At 31.4% G+C, this 24404-nt stretch overlaps 1 protein-coding gene across 7 annotated transcripts in view; it reads right to left on the minus strand.

Moving 5' to 3' along the window:
* LOC132742812 (zinc finger homeobox protein 4-like) overlaps positions 1–24404 on the minus strand; it is a 145966-nt gene that overhangs the window by 96612 nt on the left and 24950 nt on the right. Inside the window, exon 1 of one of the 7 annotated variants that reach the window (XM_060731300.1) lies at positions 5775–5873. The exons of 3 other annotated variants lie outside the window; for them this stretch is intronic. The gene's annotated coding sequence lies outside the window, so the exon portion shown is untranslated. Of the gene's footprint in view, positions 1–4163; positions 4269–4590; positions 4691–5392; positions 5505–5774; positions 5874–24404 lie in introns of those variants that run through there. 3 more of the 7 variants (XM_060731297.1, XM_060731298.1, XM_060731301.1) reach the window with 3 other exon arrangements.

Consider the following 24404-nt stretch of genomic DNA (forward strand, 5'->3'; position numbering starts at 1 on the left):
ACGTAATTTCAGACATTGAATTTTGATTAATTTTATTAATTTCCTATAGGCTTTATTCAATATAGGTAGCAGAAAGATTCTTTCTTACATTGGTATTATTTGTAACCAACTATTTATAGTGAATACCCTTAATAAATTCATAACATGGACAAGACTTATCTCCCTTTTCATTATTATTTTGTTAGTTTAAATTTAATGAATCAATGATTCTTAACAGTACATTGTAATTAATGGCATTTTTTACCCATATTTTCATAAGTTACTATGCAAGGTCAAGCTGGTAGGGATTAGGTAAAAATTTTCAGCTTATGAGTTGGAACTAGGACCAAAGTACATTTGTAGGTTTACAAACCAATTAGATTTTGACAGTTATTAACTTACAAAGTATACTTCCCCTGCGAAATTTGTGTAATGGACTTCCTATTTCTTTGAATTTGGAACATTTCTTTTAATTGAAAAAGTAAGGGATTTCAAGATCAAAATATCAAAATGAGGGGCCAACAATAGGATTAGGTCAGCTGGTGGCATAGGTCAAATTTAAACTTCATGTGTTGACACAACAGAGGAAAATTCTAAGTACCTTACAAACCAATGTAATATTTTGACAAGTAAGTTAACACATTGTTATTCTAAGATAATATAACTAATAACTTGATCTACACAATGTTAATTAAGATCTCTTAAATAAACATACAACGTTATTTCATATAGTCAACAAAATCAACACAACATATTGGTCCAATGACAAACTTTAAATATTACATGAAAGAAAATTTATCTGATCCACACGGTGTTGCATTACTCAATTAGATCTGTCAAGTCATCATAACATTGTGTAACTCCAGATCTGTCAAGTCATCATAACATTGTGTAACTCAAGATCTGTCAATCATAACATTGTGTAACTCAAGATCTGTCAATCATAACACTGTGTAACTCAAGATCTGTCAAGTCAACACAACATTGTGTAACTCAAGATCTGTCAAGTCATCATAACATTGTGTGACTCAAGATCTGTCAAGTCAACACAATATTGTGTGACTCAAGATCTGTCCGGTCAACAGAACATTGTGTAACTCAAGATCTGTCAAGTGAACACAATATTGTGTGACTCAAGATCTGTCAAGTCAACAGAACATTGTGTATCTCAAGTTTTGAGTAACTTATGATCTGTTCAATCATCTTAATGTCGTGTTACTCAAGGTATACCAAATCAACACAATGTTGTGTGCTTTTGAATACCTGTCAATCTTCTCAATGTTTTGTAACTTAAGGTTTGTGCAATCAACAAAACTTTGAGTAACTCAAGGGTTGTCCGTTTCCAAACAATGCAATGTTGTGCAACTCAAAGTTTGTCCAATGTGGACAATGGTATGTAACTTAATACCCTGGTCATTGGTACAGTATGTTCCGGCTTTCAAATTTATTCAAAATATAGAAAAACAACAAGTTTTTATACATAATGAAGCTACAGATTGATTATGAAATTCACTTTGAAATATTTCAATTATAACAGCGGAATCTATAAACTTATAAATGATATGATTATCAATGAAAGAAGTTATAAAAGGTTATATACAAAATGTAACGTTTCATTGTGGTAGTTCGTCTCTGATATTACTACCAATAAAGAAAACCTATTTGCTTGTTATATCAATTGAACTAATAAAAAAAGAAAATAGCTTTTTTTTTATCGCAATAACCAAACATAACCGGAATGCATGAATTGAGTAATAAAAATATCTTTCGCTTCGTTTTTTTGCGTGTTTCGACAACATGTAGAGTTTTAAACAATGACAAATTAACAAAAAATTTCAAGATTCATGGATATACAACAGCCCCTCTGAGAAAACTTTGCTCCTGTTTTAATGTTGTTACAAGAATAAAGACTGCCAGATGGTTTCCATCCAAATGTCTCTTGTCTACAGCAGCCAACTACAGTTTGCGGTGGTGTGTAAAAACAACACCTCATGAAAATAGCATCAATCCTTCATTTGTGAGTAGTACTCACTTCTGTGAAATGATAATGTGTATCTTTTCTGTATGGTGTTATCATTTTTTAAAAACCAAAGAAGTTATCACAAGACTTTTGAGGTTAAGAAACCCACGATATGAATATATAATAAAAATTGCAGCTAAAAATAGAATTAATTGATAATTTTCCATAAAACATATGTGCCAAATGATTAACTTATTGATTTATACATATGTTATATTTCTGTTAATTAGACACTTAAAATTTTACTTTTCAAAAAGCCTAAGTTTTCCAATTTCAAAACCCTTTGCAATGCCCGATACCATATAATTATACTTATGTGAAAAAAATATCGACCTTTTCATGCTAAAATTTGCATAATGGACTTGACCTGTTTTGACTTTGGAACAGTCCATTATCAATGTAAGGGATATTTTATGATCAGAATGGTATAATATAATAGATTACAGCATAGAAGACAGAGCAGATTGCATAGATGTACTGCCTGTCCTGGTGAGATAGGCCTTTAACAATTGTTTGTATGTACGCCACCAGCAACTTCAACATAATTGACTTGAACATATTATTCCTTACAGAAGACAATAATCATGCGGCATAGGCCTTTTAGAATTGTTAGTACCAGTGTTCATATAATTATGTTCAAATCTTTTAACTTCAGGCAGTCATGATGTCTTGAACATATTATTCCTTACCGAACACAGAAACTAAAGTAAATATCCATGTTTTTGAATAAAATTTCAGATCAGAATTTGGAACAGTCTCACATAAAATTAAAAAAAAAAGTTTCCTAGCAGATTATTTAATTCTAATTAGGGTACATCTGCCTGTATGAACTCTGGACTTCTAAATGAATCAAACAAAACTGACAATGACATTTTTGCAACCATCATAAATGGTACCATAGATATATAAAATTAGGCTTGACACACAGACATGTTGTACTGGACCCATGTACTAATTAAGTTGCTTACACAAGATATAATAAAAGTCTGAGTAACAAAGGACTTGGTTGGTTGCAAAGAGGTGCAACATATGGAAATTATGGACATGGAAACTAACTCCTGAGGGACATGAAATGAAAAACAAACAAAAAATAAAATTGGAGACTCTGTCTGAATGAATCTGTTTATGATATAGCATGAAAAGTGCAAGACTTCTTTACCTTTGAGCACTGGTTTAGCACATTTAATGTCAGGTCTCCACAGTATCTATAGGTGATAATATGCAGAAATGTAAGAAACAATTGTTTCATGTGTTTGAAACTAAGAAACTGTAGCAATTTCCATGTGATTTTTTTCACATCTACTTTAATGTCATATGATTTTTAGCAAGGAATTATAGCTTAAAAATGTAGCATGTGACCTCTAACCCTCTTTGTTTATAGTATCATAAATTACATAATCTATATAAAATGTAAATATTATGTATGTTTAGGATAAAAAGAATCTAGTTAATCTAGTAAAAATATTTACATGTATGAAATTAAATATAAATCCTAACTTTATTTGGTAATTTCTTAATATATATTTTTAAAACCATGTAAAAGAACTGTTAAATCAACTCAATAATTTCAATATTATGTCAAAACTTTGCTTTATATGAAAACCACTATAATTATAAAGACTGCAACTTTTGTTGAAAATGTGTTCTTAAATTGTCTGAGTGGATAATTTTCATTTGGAAATTATCTGTACCATGCACTTTTAAAACAATTATATAAGTAACATGATTGAAAACTTTTGTTTCATTCTGAGATGATTTCTCTCAAATGTTCAGCAATTTTTTCTCTAATGTCAAACCCTTTTTTGTGAGACTTTAGACTTGGCACTTAAAGTCATGCCAGAATGATTCTTCCTAGGCTTCCTATATATTCTATATAGTAACCACAAAGTTAAACATTAAAAGTATTTCTATATAGAGGTAATTGAAGAATTATTTATGATTTCAAAAATAATTTTATGCAGACAAGCAAAGTTGTAAAAGAATTGAAATATTGAAATATTCCTTATATTTAAAAACTTTGGATATTTGGAAACAACTATATTTCAATGTAAAGAAAAACCAAACTTATTTATTACATACATTTGATAACAAAACTTATGTACACATAACAAATTTGTTTATTTATGAAAACTAAAGAAAATCAAAACTTTCTTCATAAACAAACCTTGAGCTCCATTTTGTTTCGAGAATTTCATCAAAGATAAAAAAAAATCCACTTTAAAATGTCTCTCCAGATCTGAATGTTAAAAATCTCTGCATTCACTCCAAAATTTCCTACTGCAAAATGTAATCAACACAACTCTGTTTAAACATAACCAGAACAAAAACCCCCTAAACTGAAAATTTCTTAACACCAACACAATTCTAAATCCCCTATTCCCTGATAACAAAAGGGGCCCTTGCTAATTACATAAATTATCTCCAATCAGCCATTGATGTCCAATATTTCCAATTTATATTGACCCACCAAACCCTTAATGTAACCCCATCTCTTCAAATCCCATAAAATCCTTTAAACATCCCTTTATAAAATTTTTATTTGAGAATTATCACAAATCTCTTACTGTGTGACATAGTGGAAAAACTTTTACCTGAAATATTTATGACATTTTCGGCTGAATATGGTCTCATTAAACCTATTCCAACAATTATGCACTGATAAAAATGGGGTAAATATTATAAGAACGCAGCCATTTACACTATCAAAACTTTGTGTACATCTCCAGAAATATTCAAACACTTCAAACAGAAAGATAACCAATATGAATCAAACATTTTATCAATACAATCCCCGAGATAAAAACAACTTAAGATGACAGTTACGTTACAATAATCCGGTGAAAAACGATTCTTTGTTGCAATATATTTGTTTCTCCAAAAAATAAAAGAGACGTTACCTCACCTCACAAACAAACCGTTAAACTTCCAATGCTAGAATTTAGATGTATCGATACCAATAAAAATGACAATTAATGAAAGAAAATTGGGAAATCATTTAAATAAGTGGAAATGTACAAACTGTTATTGAACTGTGGATAACTGTAAAGATTTTGCCTTTATACATTGATAATAAAGTTTACTTGCAATCTAAATAAATATTAATGTTTATTTCTTAATTTGTGTGTGTGAAATATTCTTTTGTAAATGTAAATAGTATATGTTCAATTGTGTATAAAAGTTACAACAATTTTTTTTTAATAAGATAAATAGTTGAATTATTTAGTGTACATAGAATATATATAAATATACAGCTTTATGAAATATCAGTTTTGTTGTTTTGTTTTTTCTTAAAATATCATGATATTTAAACACATGAAAATATTCTGTATTAAATATTTAATTTGTTTAAAATTATAATGTTTTAACAAGTAAAGAAGAAAATAAATATCTTACAACAGTGGAAACATCCATACAAAGTTTGTATCCAGTAATAAACCAATAAGAATCCAAAATATTTAAAAAGCAAGCACTGTGTGTGATATCCAACATCTACCATAAACATAAATAACACCATGTACAACATTATAAAATCAAATAAACAACACGTATTTGAAAACAGAAAAAAAATTAAATAATTATAATGTCAACCGAAGCAGGAAAAAAAAACTCAATCCATGAATTATGGAAATTTTTTTATCTTTTCAAAAATAAATAATTGTATACTCCAATCAATCACATTGCAATTTTAAGTTTCCCACTTCAAAACCTTCCCTTTCCGATATAGGACGTTACATGCATTCTAGGATATCCAATAAGAAATTATCCCAAGACCAACCTGTTAAATCCATGTACTCAAAATGCTTGATGTTTGTATCAAGCATGTGCAGACACTGATTGCCTTATTTCTCCATTCTCATCACAAATTTTTACGTTTCATCGTTCATCTCTCGATAATAAAAAACCTGTTGGTCGGAGCCAGGTTACAGCTAAAATACTTGAGGGCGGACTTTTCCCCCAATCTGAGTGTACGATGTTACAATAATAATGGGAAGAAAAGACCATGTCTCTCATTAACACTGGCGGGGGACCGATATTGGAAAAAAAATGAAAATCGGAAAATTTGGATGTTGCACTGCCGTAAGAGAATTTTGGGGCATTTTATCATTTGTAGATACTTGTTTAGATTATAAAAAATATATCATTTATAAAACGTGATTAAAATGAGCAAAATGAGCTTAAAAAGTAATTTTTTAGCGTAGATAATAATGTAATTAAATTGATTTATGATCCGATTTCTGAAAAAGACCTGTTTTTATCTTAACATGCTCAAATCAATTTTTTTTATAACAAATTCCGATTTCAAAATGAGTCATTGTTTGAATAAATATCTAAATTGTACACCACAAATTAAGGTATAAAATTAGATTGTTTGTTTTATATGCCTTTAACCAAATCTTCCTGATTAACTGTTACATTAATGTGAAGATTTAAGAAAAAAAAAAAAAAAAATCCGCACCTTCTATTTTGTCGTAAAAAGTTCATAAATTCCTTAAGTTGTCAATTCGAAACAAGGAAACGTTAATACTAAGTATAGATCAATCAATTAAATTTCTGATAATATGACTCCAAATAATTCCGTAACCAAGTTTTCACAAGTTAATTACTGAACGGATAATGAAAACCCGATCAATAATTGTTGATTGCTAGACCCAGCATTTGATAAGCGTTGATTAAAAATGTCTAATTAACACGGAGACCAGAAGCCATACTGTAATAGGCTTCGTAGCGCCCTCTACATGATTATCTGCCCTCAACTAATTACACTTTTATGATACCATTTATTAAAAGAAAGAAATAATTCTATTTTGTCATAAATTTTTGATGCAAAATACATAATTTGCAGTGCATGACGATAATTTTGTTTGACAGGTAAGTTCACACTTATCATGTTGAATTTGTTAATTGGACTTGGTTCTGCTGTTTTCCAAATTGAAAATGTCCTCAGCTAAAATTCAGGGTTTCCAATATCAAAAGTGCAGGCACAAGAAAATAGCTTTAATTGTCAAAACTGTGACAGACAGGCCTCACAAAACTGCCAGCGTAAGTCTATGATTATCATCACTACCCTGGCATTCAAAGCTGCCAAATTTGTGAAATGGAATTGCCAAGCTTTACCAGACACTCAACTGCAATTGACAGACTACCACACTCTAAACTCCATTGACATACCACCATACTCAAAACTGCAGTTGACAGACCACCAGACTTTAAACTGCAACTGACAGACCAAAATACTCTATACTGCAGTTGACAGACCAAGAGACCCTAAACACCAGTTGATAGACCATCAGACTCTAAACTGCACTTGACAGACCACAAGACTCTAAACTGCAGTTGACAGACCACCAGACTCTTGACTCCAGTTGATAGACCACCAGACTCTAAACTGCACTTGACAGACCACAAGACTCTAAACTGCAGTTGACAGACCACCAGACTCTCAACTCCAGATGACAGACCACCAGACTCTAAACTGCAATTGACAGACCACTAGACTCTTAACTGCAGTTGGCAGACCACCAGACTCTAAACTGCAATTGACAGACCACCAATCTCTTAACTGCAGTTGACAGACCACCAGACTCTAAACTCCAGTTGACAGACCACCATACTCTAAACTCCAGTTGACAGACCACCAGACTCTAAACTGCAGTTGACAGACCACCAGACTCTAAACTGCAGTTGACAGACCCACAAGACTCTAAACTGCAGTTGACAGACCACCAGACTCTTAACTCCAGTTGACAAACCACCTGACTCTAAACTGCAATTGACAGACCACCAATCTCTTAACTGCAGTTGACAGACCACCAGACTCTAAACTGCAGTTGACAGACCACCAGACTCTAAACTGCAGTTGACAGACTACCAGACTCTTAACTGCAGTTGACAGACCACAAGACTCTAAACTGCAGTTGGCAGACCCACAAGACTCTAAACTGCAGTTGACAGACCACAAGACTCTAAACTGCAATTGACAGACCACAAGACTCCTAACTGCAGATGACAGACCACCAGACTCTAAACTGCAGTGGACAGAGACCACCAGACTCTAAACTGCAATTGACAGACCACAAGACTCCTAACTGCAGTTGACAGACCACCAGACTCTAAACTACAGTTAACAGACTACCAGACTCTAAACTGCAGTTGACAGACCACCAGAATCTTAACTGCAATTGACAGACCACCAAACTCTTAACTGCTGTTGACAGAATCTTCAAATTGTTTTATTGGTATCCAAAAATGATAATGAACAGTGCCAAAAATGAAAGTGTGGTAAGTTCAAGTAAGAAATTTAGCAGGTTTTGGTGAAACAGAATGATTTTCTATATATTTAACATTAATTATTTGAGTTTACTTATGTAAAATACTCAGTCCAGATATTAAATTTCTCTATCCCAAGATGTGCAAATATGGTTAAGTTGTATTGTAAGTTAATTTGGTTTATACAGAATTTATTTTAGTTCCATTGTGTAGAAAGCTATAAGCTTACAGACACACGTTCGAATCCGTTCCTGGAACCAACCAGTACTGAGCAATGAGTGTAAAGTTTCTTGCTGAAGTTAACAACGACTTGCCCCTGACAGGGTTTGAACCCATACGGCTAGCGATCATGAGATACTAGTTAACCACTCGGCCATGCCGCCACTTTAAGTAAAGTTAATTTAATAATTATTCTTCTATCAAAATTGTTAATTACTTCATATTGAATACATACTAAAACAAGAAAATATTTTATCTTTTTTATATTCAACATATGATTTTTTTTAAAATTTATCATGACTCGGTAAAAAAGCAAAAGACATGAACTTAAAAAAGCTTTACTTACATCTTTTGAATTCAAAGAACATAGAATCTGCAATAATTGTTCCACTCCAAAAAACCAAAGCTAAACTGCACAGCAAATGATTTCAAACATACATTCATGTAGTAGTATTTAGCAACTGTACCTTTTTTAACAGTCCCTTTGAATAGTAATTAGACGAACATATTTATAACAGCTATACAAAACTGACAATGAAAACCAGAGAAGAGACAAACTTATATATATATATATATACAATATATCAAACAAAAGAAAACGAACAAAATCATATTAACAGGATTCTTGTACTTTAGATGATGACATAAAAGTTACCTTAGACACACTACGTCAAATTTCAATACATCACTGGAAGAACTATTAACAAAATTAACAACTGGTCACGAAAATCACTAATGTTGTGACTGAAATGTCCGTTGTCATCGTTTCTAATGAAGTTTTATTTTCTTTCAGCCAAGTTGAAAAAATTGTCAACATCGCAATAAATGTAAAGAAAATTTTTGGACAATTTTTTTCCATCATTGCAAAAGAAATTTATATTTTAAAGTTACAATAAAAATAGCACAGTTTTTCTACACAGTCAGAATCTAGGTGCTTAACCATTATGCAACTGGTTGAAATATTAGAGTTAAGCCATGAGGTCTAATTATTCAATGACTTAGCCATTTAGCCATTACACTTGGTTGAGTCAAGCCATGAGGCAAACATGTTTGAAGTATAGTGGTTAAGCCTTCATGAAGTTCAAGTGTTACAGATAGAGTTTGTGCCATGAAGTTCAAGTATTATAACCAGTGTTAAGCCATGAAGTTCAAAGTATTGTTTGAGCCATGAGCCTTAGTGTAACAGATAGTGTTTGAGCCATGAAGTTCAAGTGTTGCAGAAAGTGTTTTAGCCAAGCCATGTAGTTTAAAGTGTAAAAGCAACTGTTTAAAGTATGTAAGCCATTTAAGCCATAAAGTTCAAGTGTTTTCATAGCTAGTGTTTCAGCCATGAAGTTTATGTACTACAGCAAGTGTTGAGCAATGACATTCAAGTGAGCCATGAGTTTCAGTTTTTTTTATAGATAGAAATCAAGCCATGAAGTTCAAAGTGGTACAGAATACATGTACATGTCATATTGTATTGGGTGTCCGGGACTGTCCCGGATATTAGGGGACTGTCAAAGAGGCATTCAGGAGATGATTTTTGTCCAAGGAAAAATACAACTGTAAAATTATCTCCTTTGCAGCAAGAACTATTATACTTTTATGCCATCTTTTTGTTAATTTAATATTTAACTATTCTAAAACACTGGTAACAGAATGATTGTTCCCAGATAGTATTTGTGCCACAGTCCTACAATGTATCTAGTATTTTACAAAACAAGAGCTGCCTATATGACAGTGTGCTTGACAATTCTCAGTGCTTCAAAGTTAAACAAGAGCCTGGATAATGTAGAATTTTGTAACTTCAAAAAAGGGCCATTATTCTGTCAAAATCAATGTTAGAGTTACGGGCCTTTGATGACAGTGACTTCCTATTATGCTCTGGAATAAGTGTGTGGTGTTTCAACTCATTCCCCTCAGCAGTTTTAGAGATTTTAGAGATACCAACTTGCATTAAAAAAAAATTAACCAAAGTGTGACACCAAGGCCAACTCTTGGGTGAGTACAATGGCTCTTCCTTTTCTCTGAATAATAGAGCTAAAAATGACCCTGTCTATCAGAGTGTTCGAAATCTGAGAAAATCTAAAATAGCATGTTGAATTCATCAGAAATCTGCCTAAAACAACTAGTTTCCATAAACTTTCACTAAATGAGCCTTTTAATTAGGTGCAGGTTGAAAATTCTGCCAATTAGGAGCCCCGCTAATTGCATCATGCCGTAATGATGTTAATTAATGCCTTTGCTAACAAACTCTAATTTGTCACAACAAAAAATCCTGCTGCAGCAATTTCTAGGATATAATAGAAGGTTTCGATGCAATACAGACTTAGCTTTTTCGCTTAAGTTCATACTTATATCACATTGGTGCTTGAACCCCTTGTAAAGTCTGCACTTATTAACATAATTTACTCTTGTACTAATTTTAAAAGTGTGACAATGTGATAAAAAGATAATAAAAAAAGAATGAAATGACAGAATTTGGGAGAGAAAAAAAAAAGTATACAAGTGAAAGTTGTTTTAATTTGGTGGAATAAATTTTCACAAAATTTCGGAATACCCTGAACTTGTATTTTATTTGGGAAAATATAAGTATTTTAAGAGCTGTTTCATAACTATTATGTCTATTCAACCAATAAATGGTCCATCTTTCAATATATTTGTACCTATGTAGAACAACCAAACATGTTTCCCTCAATTCAGAAGAATTTAAAGTCCTAAACAGAATTCAAGCCCACATCAGTGATAGGCAAGTGACCGTTCAGCCATAATTCAGGATCCCTATGTCCAAAATAAAGAACCCAAAGTAGAAAAAAGAACCCAAATCACTTTTTGCACATAAAATTAAGAAAAAGTACATATTAATCATCCTCGTCAAGGAGAAGTATGACATAAATCTATAAATAATTCTACCGTCTTCCAATAAAAATCCACAGACTATGTAATTAAAAGACAGAGAGAATGCATGTTAATGCATGTGCTTGTAATATATTCATGCACTTGACTTTCAGTTTTTACTACCAGGTCTTTTAAAACTCTCTGCTAAAAATTATCTTTCAAAATGTTATTAAAAGCCCACTTTAACCAAAAAAGCTCTCAAGTCGTCCAGGTTTCAGCCAAGTTTCAGCCGGCTAAGGAGAATGGAAATTCTCATTAATCCATAGTTTATCAGTGTATAGATGTTTTTAATCACATGTTTATCATGTTTGAGGTTCTCAATAAGATGTATGATAGTGGATTCATATTGGTTTCACCTCCCTATCTCTTATCTTGATTAAGTTTGACTCTGTTAGCCTTTATACCACAGTAGCTGAGGGGAAACAGAGGTTGTGAACATTTTAAGAAAGCCTATTAACGCAGAGAGAAAATATTACCCTTAAACAGTTTGATTTATTTCTTTCTCCACCTCTCCCCCCTTAAACCCTAATTTCTATTTTACCACCCATACCCAATTCTACCACCCTGATCTTATCTATTGAAAAGGCAGGTTCTAACTAGGTATCACCCTTACTAAAGTCTGGTATATAAAAGGCAGGTTCTAATATTTAAAAGGCAGGTTCTAATAAAAATCTGATATTTCCCCAACAGTCAGAGCTAGGCCCTTTATATATTTACTTGAAAGTTTAAAAATAGACATGCTTGTAAGAGCAAGTAAATCTACTTGTTAGGGTAAAACCAATCTGCCAGTAAGTGGATTTGTAAATCAGCTTGTTAGAAAGAGGTCTTATTTCACAAATAAATCTGCTAGTAAGAGTCAAAGGTGGGTTTGATTGATGTGACCTGAAAGATATTTTATAAAAGATATTTTATCTTGTAATTTATCATGCAATTGAATATTCATACATTAAAAAAAATGTTCTAAACAAATTTTGAATTTCTGTCATATTGTTACTTGAAATAAGGGCAAGTAAATCTAGGTAAATCTGCTTATAACAGCTACTTAAATGTGGTCAAAAGTCTTTAATCATTAAAAAGAAACCCAACAACTTTAAAGCAACACACAAATTATTTTCTCAAAGTGGAGAAAACAACAAAATTAGCCTAAAAAAGAAAGCAAAAGCAATATAAAAATGTTCTAATTCCTCTATGATGCTTTCAAACATTCAACAATTTCTTCCGAATTTCAAGCCCTAAACCCATTAAATATTCCCACTTCTCTCTCATATATGCAATTCTCTCTCATTTGCCTTAATTAAGAAAAGTTAAATCTTACGGCATAAACCCAGTCCTCTACAAGAATTAATGTTATCTTCTCAGTTTTTTTCAATCCCCTTTTTTGTTAAGCTAAAGAGTTAATTACACACTGCGCTAAAATTCTCTGTTTCTAATGACAAAAACCCATTATATGATTCATTATTTATGTTATATGCGTCTTAAGCCATTTATTTCTAGGCATCAAAAGTATAATGGTGAAATATTAATCTTTTATCCTTACCGGACAGGACTCATTAAGAAAATAGGTCAAAAATGGCAAAGAAAACAATCAGATTACAGATTGGAGGATCATTAAATTGCAATAACTGTTTAAATTGGTTGCTGCTCCTAATATTATCATATGACTATATTATCATATGTCTAAACATGTCTGTTGACATGATAATTGTTTATAATACATATTTCTATAGACATGATAACTGTTTATGATACATATTTCTATAGACATGATAACTGTTTATGATACATATTTCTATAGACATGATAACTGTTAATAATACATATTTCTATAGACATGATAACTGTTTATGATACGTGTTTTCATTGACATGATAACTGTTTATGATACATATTTCTATAGATATGATAACTGTTTATGATACATATTTCTATAGATATGATAACTGTTTATGATACATATTTCTATAGACATGATAAGTGTTTATAATACATATTTCTATAGACATGATAACTGTTGATGATACATGTTTTTATTGACATGATAACTGTTTTTAATACATATTTCTATAGACATGATAACTGTTTATGATACATATTTCTATAGACATGATAACTTTTTATGATACATATTTCTATAGACAAGATAACTGTTTATGATACATATTTCTATAGACATGATAATTGTTTATGATACATATTTCTATAGACATGATAACTGTTTATGATACATATTTCTATAGACATGATAACTGTTTATAATACATATTTCAATAGACATGATAACATACATATTTCATAGACATGGTAACTGTTTATGATACATGTTTCTATTGACATGATAACTGTTAATGATAATGTTTCTATTGACATGATAACTGTTAATGATACATATTTCTATAGACATGATAACTGTTTATGATACATGTTTCTATTGACATGATAATTGTTAACGATACATGTTTCTAATGTATCTATAGACATGATAACTGTTTATGATACATGTTTCTATTGACATGATCATTGTTTATAATACATATTTCTATAGACATGATAACTGTTTATGATACATATTTCTATAGACATAATAACTGTTTATCATACAAATTTCTATAGACATGATAACTGTTTATGATACATATTTCTATAGACATGATAACTGTTTATCATACATATTTCTATAGACATGGTAATTGTTTATGATACATATTTCTATAGACATGATAACTATTTATGATACATATTTCTATAGACATGATAACTGTTTATAATACATATTTCTATAGACATGATAACTATTTATGATACATATTTCTATAGACATGATAACTGTTTATAATACATATTTCTATAGACATGATAATTGTTTATGATATATGTTTTATTGACATGATAATTGTTTATATTACATTTTTTAAAATGATAATAATAAATAAAAAATTAATTGCCATTTACAGATAACATACATGTAATATACCATTTACAAATATCAGTATGATGTATAAAATTACTGACATGATATAATTATGTTATTAATATACATGTTATTATTAACATGACATTTACAGGAAACACTTGTTGCAATGGACATGATAATAACCTTGATTTTGACATTATTACAGATGCTGACATTGAAAGGAAAATTGCCATTTTTGACATGATGCTCCTGGTATGATAATGATATTTTCTGTTTATTTAGATATCATAACTAAATGTTCTGAGAGTTCAATGAGTAACATGATTTCAGTAAGAGTTTAGCACGTCCTGACATGACATGACAAACATTACATGTAAGAAGATATATAGAACATTGATCATGACACTTAGACTGGCAATGATTTGCTCTATGGGTTCAAATTCTTTCAAGGACTTTGAATTGTTTCCTGTCCTGGAGCTATCCGTTTTACTTAAGGAAGGATAGTGATTCTTTCGCTTATAATAGAGCCATAACAGCCTGCAGGTTCATGCATTCCCTGACCAGGCTCTGACACAGCTAGCAGCTCAATTTAAGTTTGTTTGTTTGGTTTTACAGCGCACCAAAATGGTATATGTCATATGGTGCCAAAACAGGAAAATGATTTTGGCTAATCTCCGGTGTTACAAACTTCACAACATCAGGGTTCAAAACCAGCCCACTTGCTGGAGCTAAAAGCTGTATGGACTCCAGTAATTCGAACCGATGTAGTTGCCTCGCCTCTTTCGCTCACACAGGGATAAATGGTGGCTGCAATTCTTATGCCTGAATCATAAAACCTGGCAACCTCTCAGCCACAAGGGTATTTTGATATTAAAAACCCTAAAATTTTAAATGGCCTGTTCCCGATTCAAGTATAAGGATGTATTTTGATCATATGCATAACAATAAATCATACTCGCAAAAATTCCAGGCTGGGCAAAAGACAAAAAACAGCAAAAAAAACCCCTCCTAAATGAACTAGATATCAAAATTTTCTGTTTCTACCATTAAAGGCACTAGCTATTTTCTCACAGCTAAGGGTTTTATCAGTTTTAATTTGTGTGGCCATGTTACAACACATTTACGCTTTCTGGCAAACAATGGAAATACAATTACGCCCAAATCCAATTAACTTGGCAATAATACCAATCTAAACTGGTATAAAGAAACACATAAACTATAGTTATTGATCGCAAACCGTCTTAATTAAAACCCATAATCAACATTGTGACGCACTGTAAACTTTTCCCTCCAAATGTCCAGTCCTTAAGGGGTAAGATCGCAAAATTCAGCAGAGAAAATTTAATATTAATCATTATTATTCATGTAGTTTTTTCCCTGAGCTCCAGAGATTTAAATGAAACTTTTTAATTTTCAAAGAAGATGATCTTTCCCCCCAAATCAAAATAATTCATGTCATGAATTTGAAGCTCACTGTAACAATTATTAAAATTCTAATTCAAATCCCTTTATGTTCAGCATTATGTAAATAAATTATCAATTTCAATTATATAGCATAAGTTGCTGCCAAGTAGGGCCGGGCCACCTTTGAATTTTTGTTATTTTTAATGTCAAAACAACAGAGGAAGATTATTGTAGTAAGGATTGTTCATTAAATTGTTCAAAATATAATTAAAATTTCATATCTGACCTTGACTGTAAAGGTCATTTACACATAAAAGGTCATATTAAATTATTCAACAAGTTGGTGTTGTCTGTCCATGTATGAATAAAATCTGTCAATTACAATTAATAATAATTAATAATAATGTTATAACAATTTAAGCTTAATTTAATTATTTGACCTTGACAGTCAAGGTCATTCAAAGGTCAATGTCACATTTGAATTAATCATCATGTCAGTTTTGGCGTTAATGTTTTTGAATCAAATATGTAAATGAGTAACAATTTAAGCAAAATATAATAATAAGAGCTTGATGGGTCAAGGTTATAAAAGGTCAAGACCTTTTTTCAAATTTTCAATTCTCTAAAAGAAAAAAATCATTTTTTTCAAGTATAAATCAAACGGATAAATTAATAACAAAATTATGACAATTTTTGCTAATGTTTTAAATATTCAATATGTTGGTTTGGTCATGCGTTCTTTTGTCCAAGGATATATCAAAACTGTAAATAACTATCAAAGTTATGACAATTTATTGAGGTCAGCAAGTGAATTGTTTCCATAACTTACATAGTGGCATACAACCTAGATTACCCGTATTTACAACTTGCAAATATTATGACAACATAAACAAGACAAAATGTCCAGTTTATCTATCTTTTTGTAAAAGTAATAAAGCTATGTTTAGTTTTGACAATTAGCCATTTGGTTTGGTGAAAGTAACTGAAACATTGGTTGATTCCTGTAGACTTGAGGGGTATTTTTCACTTATTCTTGGAGATTATGAATGCCTGCATGCTGATCAAATTTATGCTGGCCAGTTTTTAATTACAGATTTTGACACTTTTGCTCAGCAAGGGGGTAAACAATCTTTTAATTAATCTAAATTATTGCCAATAATTATAGTTCATTTACTAATCAAAGGATTAGTGTCACCATTTTCTATAAATTGCTTTACTGTTTGGGGATAATCGGTCTGTTTATCAGCATTCTAGAGTAGCTAATAATAACTTGACAATAAGATTTCAAAATGTATTGTTTCTGGCTGCAGAGATTATTTCAGATTTTTATTTTTACCTGATCATTTCCGGGATGCCGCCGTGACAGTCACCAGATTTTCGGGACAGTCCCGGATGCCGGAACATTATGGCATATATAAATTTGACCTTCAAGGTCAAGGTCTATTTTGTGCCAAGGTAAAATTGAGCTTCATCTTCTTTAAGACATTGTAGCAAAATTAAAGCAAACTTCAAAAACTTGACACTGACTGCTTGGTCATGTTAAAAAAGCTTTGTATCAAAGTATGAATACAATCCGTTGAAAAAATAAATTAATATGACTTATGTTAAAGTTGGAGCGGGAATAGATAGCTGTGTAAAAGTTGAGCAAAAAATGTTTAATTTTATTACTGATTAATATCTTGATATAATTAGATTTTTTGCAACAGCTGTATTATTTATATGACATCAATATTACAAGGCAATTTTCAATCATTAACTTTTCAGATGAAAAACAAAATTACCAAAACAAATCAAGACAAGAGCTGCCAATAGGACATTCTCAGTGCCTGGTGGCATTAATAAGAGCCTGGATAATGTTGGATTTCTTAAGTTTTATTTAAAATATGTAATACAAAATTATGAGTCTTTGAAATTGACCTACAATTATGATCTTAAAGACATTGTACCATCCTGTTAGCACAATCACTAGAGCCTTGGACTGTGAATCAGGTGACCAGGGTTTTGATTCCAAGACAGTGTGTCACTTTTGTCATGATTGATCATGAAATCCTTTCTACAGTCACACACACTGTACCTCTGCTCTGGTATATATAGAAGTCAGTTCCTGGTGAAAGTAGTAGCACTAGTACTGGTAACTTGCTTGACAGCCTGCTCAGCCTCCTGTCATGATCTGGAGGGTAAACTTTAAAACCACCAATATCAGACAAATGACATTTGTAAAATTTTAAGTGAATACCTGCAGCAGTTTTGAAGAATGATCATGCATGATGAACTTTAACGAGATATTGAACAGTTCACTAAGTTATAGTCAGTCAAAATCAATGCCAGAGTTATCCAGTGAGTCTGGGATAGATACCTACAATTATGGCCCAAAAGATCTTCAGCTGATTCGAAGTATGTAAAAATTTAACCAGGCATTTTCTCAAATTAACTCAGTAAAAGTAAGTTATGGGTCTTGGACAGTGGCCATTAATCATAATCTCAAAGACATATTGGCTTTGTTAAGTAAATCATTTTTGCACACAAATTTTAAATCAGGAATTTTATAACACAATGAGCCATATTTCTGTCAAAATCTATGTAAGAGTTATTGGTCCTGGATAGCAACACTCATATGAAATCAAAAAGGCAAGCTTGGAGAATGACAAAACTTTTTCAAAGAATTTTTAAAGTTCTCTAAGGGTCATATCTATGGATTATTGGCCACAGGTAGTGATTTAAAAAAAAGAAGAAGTTTGCAGCAAATATTCTATCTTAAATGGTTCAGATAAGACATGATATTGTGCAAGAAGATGCAAAAAGTAACGCCAACACTGACACATGGGCGAGTAAGATAACCTTACTGTTCTTCAAAAACTTTGATAAGCTGACAATCCATATTTGTCTTGACATGCTTCGCAACTTCTTGAAGTTAAAGTATATTTTCTAGGAAATAATTTTCTATTCTTTGTTAGAAAGTACATATCTTAGTATAAGTTCATTTCTCAGGGACACAACATTTTAAACCCTGTGTGTCTAGCTAATATTGTCATTGACACAAAACTACGTAAAAACAATCACTTATAAGATATAATATATCACTTATCAAATATAATATATAAATAATATACAGGAAATATATTTTTCACTGACACTGTTTCTATTACTGTAAAGACAGGTTAATTATTATATTACAAATATGGCAGTTAGAAAGTTATTTAAGCCACACTTTTTTCACGATAAAATATTTGTTTGATTAATGTTTTCATTATAGACAAAAGAATAGAAACTATACAGATGTCTGAGAATATCTTAAGTGATAGAAACCTTTTTAAGTTGTTCAATTGATAGAAAATCATCAACTTGGAAAAACAGCAAAAACAATCATTTTTTATGTTTGAATTTTTGTGTTACCAAATTTATTCTGAATTTTCCTGAATCAGTAAGTATATGTAAGTATTCTGGGTATATGATGCTTACACATCAAGACATTGAATGGTCAATTAAAACACAGAAACAGCATGGAAATTCCTTGCTTATTTTACCCCTATTACAAGTTTAAATGGACTTGTTCATCATTCAGCATGAACTAAACTATAAGTCATTTTTAGGGTAAATACTTTTATTATTTTATTTTTTGTACATTTCAAATACAAGCTTAAAGCTTATGTTTTGTACAGTTAACCATAGCCGACTATAAATGAAGTTTGTCTTACTGTTTTAATGTCGTATACTAATATTATAACTGACCTAATAGCACACAGTGCAGACTATGATTAGATGACCAAGATGTGCCAGGTGATATGATGGTCCACCTTTGTTGCATGGGTATATTAAGATGCCACTAGTAGACCAAGAGTTTCAGAGATACTTATAATACAAAATAAATGAAATATTTACACAACATAAATGAAACATTTACACAACATAAATGAAATATGTACACAATATTTATAAAATATGTACACAACATAAATATGTACAGGATAATTCCTTGTAGAATATCTATAAATAGCTACTTTCTCTCCTTTGACCTAAATTCAAATTTTAAAGAACATCTAAAAATAGAATATTAGAATGAGCATCACATGGATGCCATGGATCTTTTTTTGTCATTACCGATCAAAATATGCCATAAATTTCTTGTGCAATGTTGTAAAGATCTACAAAATAACATTTAATGACATTGTGAAACATACATTAAATGGATTCAATCTCATAGAAAATATACATAATATCATCGAGTACGTGTTAATGTTAAACCCAAATGATGTTTACACGTATTCCGTGACAGGAAGTGTGCTAATATCATTAGAAATGAAAACATAATCTCTGGAATTTTTATATTCATTTATTTCTTGTGCTTGTCAGTCCATGAAATCTGAGGAATCTTGGCAAACAAATTAACAGAAAATCTTTTCACACGTGCTCATTAAAAGGCCGATAATTTACAAATCAAAATCAGATAATACTGTACTGTTCACTGGCAAAACATGCAACATTTGTTAAAAACATTTCCAAGAAAAAATTATATATAAATCAAGTGGCATATTTTTTTTAATCTTTCATATATTCAAAGAATTAGCCAGCACGTCAAAGTAAAAAAAACAAACACAAAAGGCGTTTGGAAAGACTTAAAAGAAATGCCGTCATAAAATGCCTATAACCAGGCTGGATTTGTTAACATACTCAAAATTAATTAGCAGATATTACGATTTCGACAGATTGTTTTTATACCATGCATAATGAAATTTGCTGATGTCTGCAGAGGTCGAAAGAAAGGAATATTGTTCTATCAATACCAATCAATTAGGCAGCTGTGATTTTATTCTCCTTTCCTAACTATTTATAGTCTTTTGTAGTTTTTTTTTCTGTACAAAATTGTTGTGTAATTTTACAGAATATAAGTATGATGATTACACAAAGAAGTACATTATTATTAATGTAGTTGAACTTTACAGCTTTTAGGTACTGTACCCCAAACCCTTCCTCTTTTTCCATACAAATAACTTTATGAATGATACCCATCTTCATGCAGTGACTTAAACGATCTACAGTGACTGGAATGATCCGCAGTGACCAAAATGATCTAGTAATGAAAATCTACAATGACTAAAATAAGAATCAAACAAAGTCAATGTTAAATATATCACAATAATCAAAGAACATCATATTATGAAGGTAAATATGATAAAGGTGATGTCAGATGGATGGAAAAAGTGATAAATGCATGTTGGTTCTGATCAATTGGATGAAGGTACAATATTATTAAGAATCTGAATTACCCGGTTACCTGACACTAAATATCTTTAGCTTTCATTCTGGACAAATTGATTGTCATCATTTTAAAGGGAAAATTTTAAAATATGAACATACTGAATAGAAAGCAGTGCCGATCAGGGATGTGCCGGCTGATCTAGATCTTCACTGGTCACATGGGTAAATTTAGATGCCTCTAGGATGGTACAGGTATAAGGAAAAGACAAAACAGAAAATACACATAAATAAACACATATTAATGGATCTTTTATTGTATCTCGCAGTGAAATATAAGTTTTATATGTAACACTATATAATGATACAGGCAGACATTTTGTCAAAACACGTTCATGTTTTTTTGGTCATACCAAAATCATTTCAATGTATAAACACTTGAATACTTTAATTGCTGTCTATTAAGATCACATGCATGATACAAGAATATAAAATCTATCATAAAATACATAAAAAGATATCGGACGATGTGAAATTTGCCATCAAACGTAATTAATGCAAAAGTTATTATCACAAATTGACGAGACTTCTGTGCCGTGTTTACAGATGTTTACATTAAATCAAATTATACATTGGTACGATATCATAACTATATCAAATAAAATAAAAACGCAATTTTTCCGTTTAATGTAAAATTCTGCGGTACCATATCTGTGAACACAATAAACAAAGGACTTCAATTCATACATGTACAGTTTAATAATTTAGCTATCAAAGTTTACATAAGGCTTTCACGACATTTTTGAAGGCCCCAAATTAGGCGTACACTTGATTAAATGACATATTTACATTCAATTGATTTTTGTTAAATACGCCTCAGTTACAGGGATAGTTTGTTTTTCAAATGCTTTTGGTTGGGGGAAGCATAATAATTAGTATAAGGGCTGAAATCTATGGCGTCTTTGTAAATTACAAAAAAATACAGGGAAATAATTAGCCGCAATCTTGTAAATAGCATATTATGATATTAAGAAATCTTAAAAGGGGGCTATCAACTAAGTTTTTGAATAACTAGTAAAATTTTAAACACCAATTAAATATCAAATATTAGCACGGCTCGGTTTTCTTTTCACAGTTTAGAAAGCATAGCTTGCAATTATCTGAAACTATTTTCAATTAAAAGTCACAAATCTAACGTAGTATTTAACACTGTTTGAATTATGAAAGACCTATCGCACATAAAATGCGAACAATTAATGTGTTATTATTTATAATCAAAAGTTTGTGATATTAAAACCACTTGGCGGGGAAGATAAAAAGAGCATTTAAAAATGTTTTTAATGAAACTATTGTAACTTCTTTAACTTTAAGGACAAGATACATCTATGTCGCAACCAACACCTAGTTTGTTCAATTGCCAGAAAGAAGAAATTAAAAATATTAAATTTAAAACAAGATTGCATTTGAGAAAAATGCTATGCCACCGCATTAATACAACACTAAATAGTAGTGTAGGAACAGATTTTTTTTGTTTCTATACAATTGTCATAATGCATAGATCCCTGACCTATCTAATTCTTATTATCAGATTAGTGGTTAAATCTATTGTTAATCCAATAAAAGATCAGAGTAGGAATATATCAATGCACTTGAGTCTGGTGAATTTGGTGGTGAAGGTCATATTTCACACAGCCTAAATTTCATGACTACATCAAAGGACAACACAGTAAGACACTTTTTCAAAATCTAGGTCAACTGATATCAAAGTTCACTTTACATCTTAATCTGTGCACATGGTTCAAATTTCATAGCTGTACATAAAAGGACAAGAAAGTAGGTCACATCATCAAAATCTAGGTCACCTGATATCAAAGTATAATTTTACAACTTAAACTGTCTAAATGGTCAAAATTTCATTGCTGTACATCAAAAGACAAGAAAGTAGGTCACTTTCCCCTTTGGGCAAGGCAAAATTTTGACCCAAGTGTTTAATTCAAAACAATCTGGATACAGGTCAACCAAACAACATTTCAAGTCAAATATCTAAGCTGTAGCTTTCTCCCATTCAAAAAACATTTGTTTTATTTTCTGTTTTTACTATGTGTACATAATGAGAATCACTGCCCCCGGGCAGGGCCAATTTTGACACCAAGGGAAAAATTTGAACAACTTTGGTAGAGGACCTATAGATGATATTATATAGCAAACATCAAAGCTCTATGCCTTGTACCTTCAGACAAAAATATATTTTTTTTTTTACTATATGTACATAATGAAAATCAATGACCCCCGGGGTGGAACCAATTTTGACCCCAGGGCTATAATTTGAACAATCTTGGTAGAGGTTCACTTCGCAAAGTCTCATGCCATATATTTAACCTCTAGCCTTTGTCAATTCAGAGAAGAAGTTTTCAAGTTTTTACTTTATACATATAAGGAAAACTATCGCCTCTGAGGCAGGGCAATTTTAACACTAGGGGCATAATTAAAACAACTAGTAGAGGACCCATAGATGATATTATATACCAAATATCAAAGATCTAAGCCTTGAACCTTCAGACAAGAAGTTGTTTTTTTTTACTATATGAGAAAATCAATGACCCCTGGGGGTGGGGCCAATTTTGACCCCAGGGCTATAATTTGTACAATCTTGCTAGAGGCTCATTACACAATGTTTCATGCAAAATATCTCAACTCTAGCCTTTGTAAATTTAGAGAAGATGATTTTTTAAGTTTTTACTATATATATATATAAGGAAAACCTTATAGCCCCAGGGGCAGGCTAATTTTGACACTAGAGACAAAATTTGAACAACTTTGGTAGAGTACCTATAGATGATATCATTTAACAAATATTAAAGCTCTAAGCCTTGTACCTTCAGACAATAAGATTTTTTACTATATGTATATATTGAAAATCAATGACCCCCAGGGCGGGGGCAATTTTGACCCCAGTGCTATTATTTGAACAATCTTGCTAGAGGTTCACTACACAATGTTTCAACCTCTAGCATTTGTCAATTGCTAGAAAAAAATTTTTTGAAAGTTTTTACTATAAGTTTTTACTATATACATTTAAGGAAAACCAATGACCTCCGGGGCGGGGCCGATTTTGACCCCAGGGCTATAATTTGAACAATCTGGGTAGAGGTCTACCAGACAATGCCTTATGCAAAATATCTAAGCTGGTCTTTACAAGAAAGTATTTTAAGATTTTACTATATGTACATATAGTGAAATCAATGACCCCCGGGGCAAGGCCGATTTTGACCTCAGGGTTATAATTTGAACAATCTTGGTAAGGGTCTACCAGGCAATGCCTTATGCAAAATATCTAAGCTCTAGGCCTTTTGGGTCTTTACAAGAAGATAATATTATTTTAAGTTTTTACTATATGTACATATAGTGAAAATCAATGACCCCCGGGGCGTGGCCAATTTTGACCCCAGGGCTATCATTTGAACAATCTTGGTAAGGGTCTACCAGACAATGCCTTATGCAAAATATCTAAGCTCTAGGCCTTTTGGGTCT

This window comes from Ruditapes philippinarum, unplaced genomic scaffold (assembly GCF_026571515.1).
Source record: "Ruditapes philippinarum isolate M1 unplaced genomic scaffold, ASM2657151v2 ctg57_1_1_1_1, whole genome shotgun sequence".
Classification (NCBI taxonomy): domain Eukaryota; kingdom Metazoa; phylum Mollusca; class Bivalvia; order Venerida; family Veneridae; genus Ruditapes; species Ruditapes philippinarum.